The sequence below is a fragment of the Triticum aestivum genome, chromosome 3D (assembly GCF_018294505.1).
Source record: "Triticum aestivum cultivar Chinese Spring chromosome 3D, IWGSC CS RefSeq v2.1, whole genome shotgun sequence".
Classification (NCBI taxonomy): Eukaryota; Viridiplantae; Streptophyta; class Magnoliopsida; order Poales; family Poaceae; genus Triticum; species Triticum aestivum.
This window is the reverse complement of record NC_057802.1, coordinates 531958802-531973376: the sequence shown is the minus strand read 5'-3', so window position 1 is coordinate 531973376 and position 14575 is coordinate 531958802. Positions and strand designations below refer to the sequence as shown.

At 42.9% G+C, this 14575-nt stretch overlaps 1 pseudogene across 1 annotated transcript; it reads left to right on the top strand.

Annotated features, from left to right (window-relative positions):
• The first annotated feature begins 6133 nt into the window (after positions 1–6133).
• LOC123080276 (probable LRR receptor-like serine/threonine-protein kinase At1g56140) lies at positions 6134–13725 on the top strand (annotated as a pseudogene). Its single transcript, XR_006438278.1, has 25 exons — positions 6134–6540; positions 6627–7174; positions 7289–7475; positions 7878–7949; positions 8515–8586; positions 8683–8754; positions 8997–9068; positions 9157–9228; positions 9313–9384; positions 9606–9677; positions 9769–9838; positions 9943–10017; positions 10112–10183; positions 10275–10340; positions 10481–10546; positions 10690–10734; positions 10824–10885; positions 10973–11352; positions 11490–11691; positions 11780–11944; positions 12011–12129; positions 12255–12465; positions 12547–12778; positions 12871–13021; positions 13116–13725. The product of XR_006438278.1 is annotated as a probable LRR receptor-like serine/threonine-protein kinase At1g56140 (transcript).
• Positions 13726–14575: the final 850 nt, after the last annotated feature.

The window sequence follows — 14575 nt, the reverse complement described above, 5'->3', positions numbered from 1 at the left end:
CGCCGGACAAGTACCATGGTCGATCGGCATGAAATGGTATGTTATACTGACTATAGTAATTTGATGATATATATATGCTTTATTGTTATACTTACAAATGCAAATTATCCGATGATATGCTTAGTCAATCCGATGATATGCTTAGTGTAGAGTCCAATGATATATATGTTGTATGGAATCTAGTCGATGATATGCTTTAGTGTAGAGTCTGATCACATGCTTATTAGTGTAGAATCCAAGGAACTATTAATAGTGTAGATAATCCATATATACTTATTAGTAGAATTCATGCTTAATTAGTACAAATGCGTAGTACTATGTCTTTTGATAGTGTAGAAATCTATACTTAATAGAAATATATTTGCAAGAGTATGTGAGAGGCTATTTATTAATTGATATGTTTTTCTTATTCAGAAATTGCCAAAGAACCTATCTGTGAGTTGTGGTATCGAGCCTGATGAAGAAGGCTCAGCTGGACTACGCCTTACCGCAAGGGCTCCGTCACCACCTGTACTTACCGCATGGACACAGACGGTCGCACACACTTAAACTCGGTTGGGTGGAAGAGATTCCTCGTTGGCAAGAATCTTACTGTTGGACAGGCCATCCTAATTACTATCAGGAACACCCACCGCCCAGGCTTCAGGATGATGATCGTCGTCGATATCATCTAGAACTACATATGTGTGTGTGGCTATATCATCTAGAACTACATATGATGATCGTCATCGATATCATCTAGAACTACATATGATGATCGTTGTTGATATCATCTAGAACTACATATCATGATCATCGTCGATATCACCTAGTACTGTTTGAGGAATCATGTTGACTATATATGAAATTGTTATCTAGTACTCCCTCCGTTCCAAATTACTCGTCGTGGTTTTAGTTCAAATTTGAACTAAAACCACGACGAGTAATTTGGAACGGAGGGAGTACTACCCAATACCTATAATGCTTTATGAAATTGATATTGGAAATTGCAAATATCTAGTAGTACCTAGTATCTAGAAATTGCAGTTTATTGAAACTAAAACGGGGTAGGAAGCGGGGGGGGGGGGGGGGGGGAATGATGAAAGTTATAGCAGTAGCGCGGGGCTAAGAAAGCGCTACAGCTAACTAATAGTAGCGCGTTCTGGAAAAGCACTGTTGTTATAGTCAGTAGTAGTAGCGCGGGTACAGACCGTGCTACTACTAACAGTTAGCTGTACCTTCATAGTAGTAGCGCGGCTGCCCGCGCTGCTGATAGCCTCAAAACCCGCGCTACTACTAGGGATTTCCCTAATAGTGTGGAACAATCAAAGAAGGAGTTCTTGCCTGTGTTGCAAGGTGTGAAGTTGAGTAAGACTCAAAGCCCGACCAAGGCAGAAGATAGAGAGAGAATGAAAGTCATTCCCTATGCCTCAGCCATAGGTTCTATGAAGTATGTTATGCTGTGTACCAGACCTATTGTGAACCTCACCATGAGTTTGGCAAGAGGGTACAATAGTGATCTAGGAGTAGATCACTAGACATTGGTCAAAATTATCCTTAGAGGACTAAGGAAATATTTCTCGGTTATGGAGGTGATAAAGAGTTCATCGTAAAGAGTTACGTTGATGCAGGCTTTGACACCGATCTGGATGACTCTGAGTCTCGATCTGGATACATATTGAAAGTGGGAGCATTTAGCTAGAGTAGCTCCATGAAGAGCATTGTAGACATAGAAATTTGCAAAATATATATACGGATCTGAATGTGGCAGACCCGTAGACTAAAACTTCTCTCACAGGCAAAACATGATCACACCTTATTACTCTTGGGTGTTAATCACATAGCGATGTGAACTAGATTATTGACTCTTGTAAACCCTTTGAGTGCTGGTCACATGGAGATGTGAACTATGGGTGTTAATCACATAAAGATGTGAACTATTGGTGTTAAATCACATGGCGATGTGAACTAGATTATTGACTCTAGTGCAAGTGGGAGACTGAAGGAAATATGCCCTAGAGGCAATAATAAAGTTGTTATTTATATTTCCTTATATCATGATAAATGTTTATTATTCATGCTAGAATTGTATTAACCGGAAACTTAGTACATGTGTGAATACATAGACAAAATAGAGTGTCCCTAGTATGCCTCTACTTGACTAGCTCGTTAATCAAAGATGGTTAAGTTTCCTAGCATAGACATGTGTTGTCATTTGATAAACGGGATCACATCATTAGAGAATGATGTGATGGACAAGACCCATCCATTAGCTTAGCATAATGATCGTTTAGTTTTATTGATATTGCTTTCTGCATGACTTGTACATGTTCCTCTGACTATGAGATTATGCAACTCCCGAGTACCGGAGGAACACCTTGTGTGCTATCAAACGTCACAACGTAACTAGGTGATTATAAAGATGCTCTACAGGTGTCCCCAATGGTGTTTGTTGAGTTGGCATAGATCGAGATTAGGATTTGTCACTCCGAGTATCGGAGAGGTATCTCTGGGCCCTCTCGGTAATGATCATCACTATAAGCCTTGCAAGCAATGTGACTAATGAGTTAGTTGCGGGATGATGCATTACGGAACGAGTAAAGAGACTTGCCGGTAACGAGATTGAACTATGTATGATGATACTGACGATCGAATCTCGGGCAAGTAACATACCGATGAAAAAGGGAACAACGTATGTTGTTACGCGGTTTTGACCGATAAAGATCCTTGTAGAATATGTAGGAGCCAATATGAGCATCCAGGTTCCGCTATTGGTTATTGACCAGAGATGTGTCTTGGTCATGTCTACATAGTTCTCGAACCCGTAGGGTCCGCACGCTTAACGTTCGATTACAATTTGTATTATGAGTTATGTGATTTTATGTACCGAAGTTTTTTCGGAGTCCCGGATGAGATCACGGACATAACGAGGAGTCTCAAAATGGTCGAGAGGTAAAGATTCATATATTGGAAGGTTGTATTCGGACATCGGAATGGTTCCGAGTATTCAGGCATTTTTCCGGAGTACCGGGAGGTTACCGGAACCCCTGGGGAAAGATATGGGCCTTATGGGCCATAGGAGGGAGGCTAACCAGCCCACAAGGGGCTGGTGCGCCCCCCACAAGGGAGGAGGTCGATCTGGACTTGGGAAGGGGGCGCCACCCCCCTTTCCTTCTCCTACTCCCTCTCCTTCCCCTTTTCCCCCTCCGGTAGAAGGAAAAAAGGGTGGGGCCGAATCCTACTAGGACTGGAGTCCTAGTAGGACTCCCCTCTCCCTGGTGCGCCCCTTGTTGGCCGGCCTCCTCCTCCCCTCCTTTATATACGGGGGCAGGGGGCACCCCAAAGGTACAACAGGCAATCTCTTAGCCGTGTGCGGTGCCCCCCTCCACAGTTACACACCTCGGTCATATCGTCGTAGTGCTTAGGCGAAGCGCTGCGTCGGTAGCTTCATCATCACCATCATGTTGACGGAACTCTCCCTCGGCCTCAACTAGGTCAAGAGTACGAGGGACATCATCGAGCTGAACGTGTGCTGAACACGGAGGTGTCATACGTTCGGTGCTAGGATCGGTCGGATTGTGAAGACGTACGACTACATAAACCGCGTTGATATAACGCTTCCGCTTTCGGTCTACGAGGGTACATGGACACACTGTCCCCGCTCGTTGCTATGCTTCTCCTAGATAGATCTTGCGTGATCGTAGGAATTTTTTTGAAATACTACGTTCCCCAACACCCCCAACATAAAAAATTAAAGGAAACAACTACTACCGCCACCAGAATGAGCCACCAACGCACCACTGTCACTGCGCCTCTATCAGAGTGGGCTTGCCCTTGTCGATGATATTCAAGAAGTCTTCGTGCACGTGCTCCTAAGGACCAGCACCCCAGAGCCCCAATCGTTGTTGTTGAACCCTTAAATCAATATGAAGCGTCAGTCAACAAATCTCGCCAGCACGCATGCACGACGAGAAACCCTAACATCGCCACCCCAAGAAGATGACATGAAGCGTCGCCGGAGTTTCGTCGACTCTGTCCTGATACGTGAATCGAGGAGGATTGAAGCCCCGAAGACCAACTTGAAGATGAAGCGCCGCCATCCGTTGGATTGCCACCCCTGAGAGAAAAAAACCCAAACCTAAACCAGTAGCAAAAGCCAAGGTACCAGGATCCCGCTCCTAGCCACCGACCGCTTGTGCAACAAGTGGATCCACAGGCTTGCCGGTGAAGATTGAAGGGGATGAGTTCCCTATCCGCCGCAGACATGACAGGGAGGGAGGAACCCTAACCAAGGGAAGAAAACAACAAACATTGTAGAATTATAGAATTTCTTCTCTCATATAGATTTTACTAAAAAAACAATGTTCATGTTTCGTCCTTTCTTTGCCTACCCTCCTTTTGCGTACGCCCTCCCCCCTATGATTATCTTTTCGCCACCGATTTTTACCTAAAGATCTTCTCTACTTGCTCACATTTTATTGGATTACCAAATACAATCATGTTTCCATAAGTAAATTAGTGCTGATTCTCACTAGAATGATTATGTCCCTGTTTGCCTATTTGGTGTAAGTTTTGAGACAACTAACTACCCCCCCTCCCGCGCCCAATTTTTTCCCTTCCCTGATAACCCCCTACCCGGTTGGATGGTCGGAAACTGGTTTTTCTGGTGTAATAGACAACCCTAAGAAAATTTACAAGACCTCCTGTCCGACACGTACCGCTCGAGATACTCACCTATCACACACCCCGACGCTACCCTAGTGGACTAGCCCATTTTCTCGGTTAATTTAATTCAGGAAAAGGTGTCTGGTCTGACCAGTTTAGAGTCTAGTTACTGGCTAAAAAACATATTGTAATTTTCGAAGATGTTCATTAATTCAAAAATCTTTCCTTTTTATAAAAAATATCATGAATTCAAAAAAGTTTGTCATTTAGAAAATGTTCACAAATTCAAAACAATCTCCGTGAATTTATTTAAAAGGTTCTAAAATTGTTCCTAAATTTAAAAAATCTTCACAAATAAAAAAATTGTTCATGAATTTGAAACAAAATAATTCAATGTGTTTGCGGATTCAAAAAATGCTCCTAAATTTTAAAATTTTCATGTTTTGTGAAATGTCTGTCAATTTAAAAATTGTTCATGAATTTGATTTTTTTAATAATTTTGTTAAATTTTCATGATTTAAAAAATATTCATGATTTTGAAAAATGTTCGTACATTTAAAAAATGTTTAAGACATAAAAAAGTGTTCACAAATCTCGAATTAAAAAATAAAAAATGTTTTTGGATTTAAAAAATTGCTCCAAATTTCAATAATATTTTTTTAAATATTCTTGGATTTAAATACTCCTCGATTTGAAATTGTTCATGTATTTAAATTATGGGAACTAACCACATGGATAGGAGGACAGTGGTATCACCAACCCATAAGGGTTCAAGTTCTAGACTTGACATTGGTGCTCACATTTTTCTAAAATTATTTCAACTTTTTCGGCGATGTTCGTTCGGTGGAAAGAGACGTTCGCATTGACTATGAGACGCTTGTGGTGACATCGCCAATCTCAATATGCTAATGCCTACTCAGTTTCTCGGAGGTGCTCATATAGGTATATGTTGTGCGTGCATGCATTCATAGGGTGAGTGTGCTCGTGTATTATAGCTGGCCAAATGGGCGGGGCCAATCAGGCCGGCCTGCGAGCACGCAAAGCACGGCCTACCATGAACCAGGCACGACACGGGCTAAACGGGTCGGGCCCGGCACGCGACACGCCCTGGGACATGCTTGGGCTGCTAGGCTGAGCACGCGGGCCGGCACGGCACGACCCGATTATCTTCAGGTAAAGATAGGCTAAAATACGCCCAGTGCGCCAAATAGCAGGCAGACTAGTGGGCCTGGTGTGCCAATGGGCTGGCCCGATTAGCAGCTGGGTCGTGCCTGGGCTGCAGCACGTGGGCCGGCACGGCACGACACGTATAATAATTGTGCCTCGGCTGGCCGGGCCGTGCCAGACACGATTAGAATCGGCCGGGCCGGCCCGTTTGGCCAGCTATATCGTGTATGTGAACGACTTCAATTGTACAGTGTTAAAAAGGAAAAAAAGAAAAACCGACCCAAAGAAACACATAAAACCGGTTCATCACTCTAACGGTCTAACCCGGCAATGTCGTTCTCTACTCCAGGCGGCCAGGAAGAAGATGAGCGGAGAAAAAGATGAGCGCCCATGGCGGCGGCCTTCCGACCAGCGGCGCAACACCTCCGATGTCCCTTCTCGCTCCCGCTGCTCAAAGAGCTTTCCCCAGCACCCTGCGCCTCCGCCGCCCTATACGACCCTGTCCTCCCACATCACTATACCTTCCGGGATTAGGTCGCCAAGATCTAGATTCGAGCTAGTGGAGCTGAATACGTATGCGAGTGACTGGTCCTTGTAGTGCTCCGCCGCAGGTAGCTCATAGGGTCGTAGTCACTAGCCATACTGTCCGACGCCCACTGCCGCCGACATGCGCCTCACCCACGAACTATGGGGATCAGCGGCGGCGGAGAGGACGGCCTCGTCATTGAGGTGAATAACGCGACTCCTTCTCACCGGATTTGTGATGGTCCGTATGCCAATTTGATGGATTTTATTTTTATCTGAGTTTCTTCCAGGTGTTCTGTGCTGAATTTTCAGCCGACTGAAAATGAAACCCACTGTTCTGTCATGGAGGTTTCTCAGTTCTCATGCCTGTTGCCCCCGTTGTACAGTACAGGATTGTACGGAACCGTGTGGAGAGTTATACAGAATTCTTATGCTCAGCTACAGCCTACAGGTATCCGCGTGTTTTTCCGTGTGGAGAATCACACAGAATTGCCAAGCGCAAGCAGGGTCTGGATATTTTCGCCTTTGACAAGTCCGTGGCCGCCAAGGATGACCAACTGGTGCCATGGCCTGATCAACGGACCCACCCCAGAGCAGTATAGGTACCATTCAGCATTAATCTCAGTCAGGCGAGACAGACAGACAGACAGAGAGAGAGAGAGAGAGAGAGAGAGAGAGAGAGAGAGAGAGAGAGAGAGCGGAGCTAGAACGATGAGGCGACGACATGAGCTGCTGGTCTCGCCGTCTTGTTGCTTGAGCGGCCTCGTGCTGCTGCTGCTGGCGCTGTCTGCTCGAGCTCAGCGGCAAGCACAGACAGATGTCACAGATCCGTCCGAAGGTGATTTTAGTACTTATTCAATTCTTTCATGCTAACACACTCGGATCGTCTTCAAGTGTCTTCTCTTTTTTTGAGAAACACTTGTAATTTTATTCATACTCGTAACAATTACAGTGGCCGCGCTGAACATCATCTTCTCACGGTGGGGCCTGCAGGCGTCGGCGGCGTGGAACATCAGTGGCGAGCCTTGCAGCGGTGCCGCCATCGACGGCACCGACATAGATTCAGACCCTGAATTAAAACCGGCCATTAAGTGTGACTGCTCCTACAACGCCAGCACCGTCTGCCACATCACCAGGCTGTAAGTTGCTCCTTTCCATCCCAAGCAACATTAGTGCCATCGGTGGGTGCATGTTCGCTCTGGGCAACGGGTTGGTCCTTGCAGGTAACAACACTCGGTTTGCCGGTTGAAACTTGAAAGTCAGCCCAGGTTTGCTACAAAAAAATGTTATATTAAAGCTTGAAGTTGCAATTAGTGATGTTAACCTATAGATATAAGACAACCACACATTAGAATTTCTTTATGATTATATTAATTTCTTTGACAAACTTGTTGAAAATTGGGATATGATCCAATGTGTCTGCATGCTTGTGAACTCACCACACAGTTCTTGTTTGTTGTGAATAATTGCATGTTCTCATCCTAGTCCATGCTTTCAATTTGTTACACTAATACTTATTGTTCTTCCATTTGTTCACGCAGGAAAGTATACGCACTAGATGTGGTTGGTCAGATTCCTGTGGAACTGCAAAATCTAACTTACCTGACAAGCCTGTATGAACTATTTCCAACCTGAAGCTTCAAAGCTAATGGATGTCCACTTAAAGGGTTACACAAGCTCATAATTACAAGCTGCAGTCCCCCTAGTTACTGTATGATGCATGCCATTAGCGGGAGATAGAAGGAGTGCAGTAGTTTTTCATAGACTATTTGTTCTAATCTTACATCTATAGGTTAGAATGGTGCGAACTGAGTATTCATGTGTTATACATACAGTTTCTTTGTTGACTAGTTATGCCTCTTTCAATATAAGTCGCTTCTGTTGATGTGTTTGGTTTTCAGACGCCCTTCCCTTTATTTACATGTTATTTTCAGTCGATTTTTTTTCCAATAACTTGAAAATTGTAGTTTAACTAAAACAGGCTCACGCTACTTCTATAGTTCATGCAATAACATTTATGTTACATATCATTTGGTAGCATGGTAGTTCTAGTTGCTTTTACTTTCCAAGGCCTATATGAATTAAATGCTGATGCCTGCCAGCCAATAAGAGTTTCTGCAATTGAAAATTTGGAAACAATAGATTTACATTGATTCTGATGCGCTTTGCCGCTTTCAGGAATTTAGCGCAGAATTACTTGACAGGATCTTTGCCAGCATTTCTTGGAAAGCTGACTCGGTTGCAGTATCTGTAAGAATTACGATTTATCTTTCTCTGAAGCATTTAAATGTAAATGGTATCTCGTGTAGTGCGTAACTTGCCCTGTTTTCTTTTCAAAATTACAAGAACTTTGAGTATCAATGCATTAACTGGAGTTTTACCGAGCGAGCTGGGTAACCTCAAGAATCTCATTTCTCTGTAAGAGAATATATCTCTTTTTATTGTGGCAACTCGAATCCAACACAAAAGTATTGTAGCCATATGTGGCACTTGTCAATCTGTTGGTTCACTTTATTTGTGATGCTCAGAATCTTTTTGTTTATGGAAGTTACATGCAAAGTAAATAAAAGATGTAGGCTCCATAAATTAAACACCTAATTTTTGATGTACCAATTGTATCATATTTGTATTTTCTGAACCTCCATTTCCTTATGTTTCAGGGGCGTTAGCACAAATAAGTTTGTCGGTCCACTCCCCGAAGTAGTAGAAAACTTGACCAAACTTGAGCAACTGTTATGTCTTGGTTCTGCTTGACCTAATTTTCCTTGTAAGACCCATGTAATGAAACTCAGCATAACCATTTCTCTCTTTCAATTTCAGGTATATCGATAGTTGTGGTTTAAGTGGAGAGCTACCATCTTCCTTTTCCAAACTTAAGAACCTGAAAATCCTGTGAATTCTCTTATCATACTTTATGATCTGTTATAAAGTCATTAAAACAGACTTAGTGTATTAACTTCGTCCTTATCTATCCAGATGGGCATCAGATAACGGGTTTACTGGGAAGATACCTGATCACATTGGAAGCTTATCAAATTTGCAGGATCTGTAAGATATCATATGAAGAATTTGTTGATGAAAATGATGAATTGAGCCAAGAAATGATTCACATCTGCCTTCAATGTTCATGATAGGACTGGAGTTACTGTTTTTCTAAAAAAAGTTTTAGACCATTGTACTTCTTTTATATCACATTTTAGAGCCCGTTTTCAAAATTAGTAAAATAATTGATTCTTTTCCCTGCTAATTAGATGTATCTGTCAATGCAGGAGATTCCATGGAAATAACTTTGACGGTCCCATTCCTGCAAGTTTTTCTAATCTTATCAACTTGACAAATTTGTATGTTCTTCCTACTTTAGATTTGGTGACGGCTGTTGTGCACTTAGTGCAAAAATCGGGCTTGTTGTTCACTAACTTTTATATTGTGAAGGCGAATTGGTGATTTAATGGGAGAGCTGTCTTCATTGGCTTGTGGTTAACATGACGTCGTTGTATACTCTGTACGGTGACACAGTTTGCTCTTACCAACTTTTTATTAGTTTGCACTTCACAACTTTGTATGTCTTCGCATATGTAGGATAACCTCTTTATTCTCTCCCTACAGAGTTCTGAGAAACTCCAGGATATCTGACAACCTTTCTTCAGTGGACTTCTCAAAATTTGTTAACCTCAACTATCTGTAAGCAATTTTGGAACTGTTTGGAATCTACTGTATACTTGAGAGTAAAGTATGTTTGTGTTAAAAAGCTCTTTATACGTTCTGGGTGAGGCAGGGACTTGAGTTTTAACAGCATCACAGGCAAAGTTACTCCAAACCTTCTGAACCTGAATCCCCTCGAATTCCTGTAAGGATATCTGTATAGAATCTAGTGTATTTGGAAGTCCTATTTAAAGTAGTATTTTTATTTTCCCCAAACTGAAGTTCAGATGAATCAGATTTCTTGGGAGTAATAACCTCTCTGGGAGCCTACCAGATATGATTAGCACTTCACTTACTACTATGTGAGCTGTTTTCTTCCTTCGTTTTAATTTCCTTTCCCTGTTTCATACTGACAGCATGTATGTCCGCTAATCTGTCGAACTTGCAAGATTGGATGTTTCTTCATCCTTTTGGTCAACATGTTTATCATCTGTCTTTGCAGTGATCTGTCATACAATATGCTCTCAGGAAGATACCCTTCTTGGGTTAACATGAATAATTTACATGTGTAGGTTTTTCTTTTCTAATTCCCATTTATAAGGCAGACAAAATCAATCATGCATGTTGTATTTTCAATCTGGACTGTGAAACAACAAACTTCCGTGAACATCGCAGTTTGTGACTTAACTGTCTGAATGGTATTTCTTTTAGGAATTTGGTGTGGAACAACTTTGGGATAGATAACTCGAACAACAGGTTTTTCTCCATCACTTCATTTAGTTTCCCTTCATATGTATGAACCACTTATATTCACCATGTGATCAAACTATCTATGTTGTTCCTAGTATTTTGCCTTCACGACTAAATTGTCTTCAGCGAGATACTCCATGTTTTGATTCTCCATCTTGTGAGCCCTTATCTCTTCATCCTTAGCAGTATCTGCTCTGGGCATCACTAAAATCTGTATCACTTTTTTAATTATCCTAATTTGTAGATTCCTCCTTTGCGGTAGACTCTGGTGGTTCGAGACCCATCAGAGGCTCAGACAACTCCATTTACGAACCTGATGATGCCAGTCTTCCAGTTGCATCATACTATGTTACGGACTCAACGAGATGGGGCGTTAGCAACATCGGGAGATTCATGGACCCGTCTAATGGGAGTTATATAATATACACTTCTCGCCAGTTTACCAACACACTTGATTCTGAACTATTTCAGACAGCCAGAATGTCACCCTCTTCATTGAGATACTTCGGCATTGGGCTCAAGAATGGCATGTACAGCGTTGTACTTCAGTTTGCAGAGATTTTTTTCCCAGATGACGAGACATGGAAAAGCGTGGGAAAGAGGATTTTCAATATATATATCCAGGTGGCTCATTCTTGAACATATAAGCAAATGATAATATTTTGCAATGATTCTCATTTGTTTTATGCACTAAACCGATTCTAGAATATTCCATTTTTCTCTATGGATTTTAATATCTTTTGCTTGCTTCCCTGGTGCAGGGAGATCTTAAAGAAACAGACTTCGATATAAAGAAACAAACAAATGGAAAATCTTACACTGTTATTCAGAGACAGTATACTGTTGAAGTAATGAATAATTTCATTGATATCCATCTCTTTTGGGCTGGAAAGGGCACTTGTTGCATTCCTGAACAAGGGTTCTATGGGCCATCTATATCAGCCTTAAGCGTATCTTCTTATGGTACTGTTACTTGTGCTACTCACTAATCAATTAGTTACATAAATCAGATGACAACAGTCCACTTTCTATTATCTTACTCCTACTGTAGGTAGCAACGGTGAAGGGGATTCTGGTTCACAGAGAAACAGCACTATCAGTAGAACAGGTTTGGTTGTTGGAGTTGTAGTCTGTGTTGCGGTTTTAGGATTTCTAGCATTCGCTGGGGCCTTTGTTTGGAGGCAGAAAAGAAGGAGGTTAGAGGTGGAAATGGAAGGTAACACAAACAGTTAAATTGATGTACTAATTATGGGGAGAAATTTACATGTACTTCGTTTTACAGAGCTGTTCACTATAGTTGGAAGGCCTAACATTTTCAGTTATGGTGAAATAAAATCTGCTACGGACAGTTTTAGTCTTAGCAACATTCTTGGAAGAGGGGGTTATGGACCTGTTTACAAGGTCGGTTACATTTCCAACAAGATTAAGCAGCTCTACATTTCATTGTAGATCGTTGCTATAGCAATCTACTGAACATATTGTACTTGTTTCACGCCGAAATCATGAGTTGTATCTTTTGTGTACAGGGTAAGCTACTTGATGGGAGGATTGTAGCTGTAAAGCAGCTGTCTTCTACATCTCATCAAGGGAAAAAGGAGTTCATGACAGAAATTGCCACCATATCTGCGGTGCAGCACCGAAACCTCGTGAAGTTGCACGGTTGTTGCATCGACAGTAAGACGCCACTTTTGGTCTATGAGTACCTGGAACAAGGGAGCCTTGATCAAGCAATCTTTGGTATCTCCACCTCAACTTATTCCTTGGTGTCATGAAAAGTAAGTATCCTTCCAAGTGTCTAAAGCTTTGGTGAAAATGCAGGCAAGACAGACTTGAACCTAGATTGGAGAACGCGCTTCGAGATATGCGTTGGCATTGCAAGAGGTCTAGCATATCTCCATGAGGAGTCCAGCATGCGGATAGTCCACAGGGACATCAAAGCCAGCAATGTCTTGCTCGACGCTGATCTCAACCCTAAGATCTCTGACTTCGGGCTGGCCAGGCATTACAAGGACAGCATGACGCATCTCAACACCGGAGTCGCTGGCACGCTGTAAGACCATTTGCTGTCCGTCTTAATCGTTCCATGCACCTTGATTCATAACAGAGAATCGATCAGACGCTCACGGTGTTCTCTGGTTTTAGTGGTTATCTCGCACCCGAGTACGCCATGATGGGACACCTGACGGAGAAGGCCGACGTTTTCGCATTCGGGGTCGTGGCACTGGAGATCCTCGCTGGACGCCGGAACTTCGATGACAGTCTCGAGGAAGATGAGAAGTATCTTCTTGGATGTGTAAGCTTTCACATACTTGTCCTGACCTCAAAATAAACCATCAACTTCCTTTTATCTAGCATACTAAGGAAATTAAGCTCACCACAACTTGCAGGCCTGGCATCTGCATGAGAGCCAACGGACACTTGAACTGTTGGACAGTAAACTCATTGAATTCGACGAGGAAGAGGCTGCGCGACTCATCAATGTTGCTCTTCTATGCACGATGGGCCTGCCTCAGCGGCGCCCACCGATGTCCAAGGTCGTGTCCATGCTCACGGAAGATATCGAGGTGACCGACGTGGACACCACCATGAGGCCTAGCTACGTGCCGGAATGGCAGGTCAGGAGCTTCAGCAGCAGTTACGTCTCAGGGTCGGGGTCGTCGGCTCAGCAGTCCTCACGCAGTCAAATCAGCGCGCTGTCCAGCTCGAGCAAGAAGCCCGGGAACCACAGGGACACCTCGCCGCTCGCCCTGTCGCCTTGTTCTAGCGGCGGGATCGACGAGGGAGCGGATTCTGGTTCGAGATGAGAATCTAGATCTTGTCCTTTCCAACATTGGGTCCTAGTAATTTCTTCTTGCTATATGTTCATATTTGGTTAGTTCTTCTGCTTAATTTAGGATGATTTTTGTTTTCTCTCGCAAATACATAGATGTCTCGCTCTTTGATTCGTATAATTTTCACACGACCTTTTGAACACTCTGTGAATTGAAAAGGAAGATAGGTAAGCGTCTCTACCTTTCAGGAGGCCACGTCATTGTATTTATATGTGCACAATATGCGAGAGTTTTACAAGACCAGAATTCAATAGATTGGAGTGCATGTAAAGTCGCAACACATGCATCTTTGGCCTTGTTTGTTTGGCCTTTAGGAATCAACTTTTGGTAGGCGCAGCGCACTTGGCGGCGATGAAGTGTGAGGCGGAGTTGACGGAGGTGCGGGTTGTGCAGGAGGACAGGGGAGGGCGCATTGGTGGGAGGTGGATATGGGCGTGCTTTGGGGCATTTCCACATTCTCACCAACTTGCAGTCGTTTTCACAATTATATTGCCAAACAACTAACATTCATTTTTGACGTAAACAACTAAGTTCCATCGCAGCCGCTTCCTTAGCATAGCAAGTTTACAGCTGCTTTGGGTGAAGCCGCAGTGCAAACAAACAAGCCTATATCTCAAGAATGCGGTTGGTTACACAGCGTCACGAACCTCTTTTGGCTGGTCATCTCTTTTGGTGGTTATTCGAGCATCTATCAAATTTTTATCTTTGTGATTCCAGCTTCTTCTCCGGAATTAGTACCAGAAGTTTTGTATTACAAGTTTCATTCTGTGGGGAAATTGTGTTGGAAACTTGTTATTTGTGCTTACCAACTTGCTACGAGGAATTTAAATGACGAGAGATGTTGAGCATTGTTATCTAGTAAAATGCAAGTTCGCGCCCTCCGTACATTTAACTGGTACAACTACATGGGGAAATTGTGCTCGAGTATCAGTTTGTAGTCAACAATGGCACATTTCTTCTTCTTCAAATATGCTCTTGATCGAACGAAATAACATGAATCATCAATATATACTGTA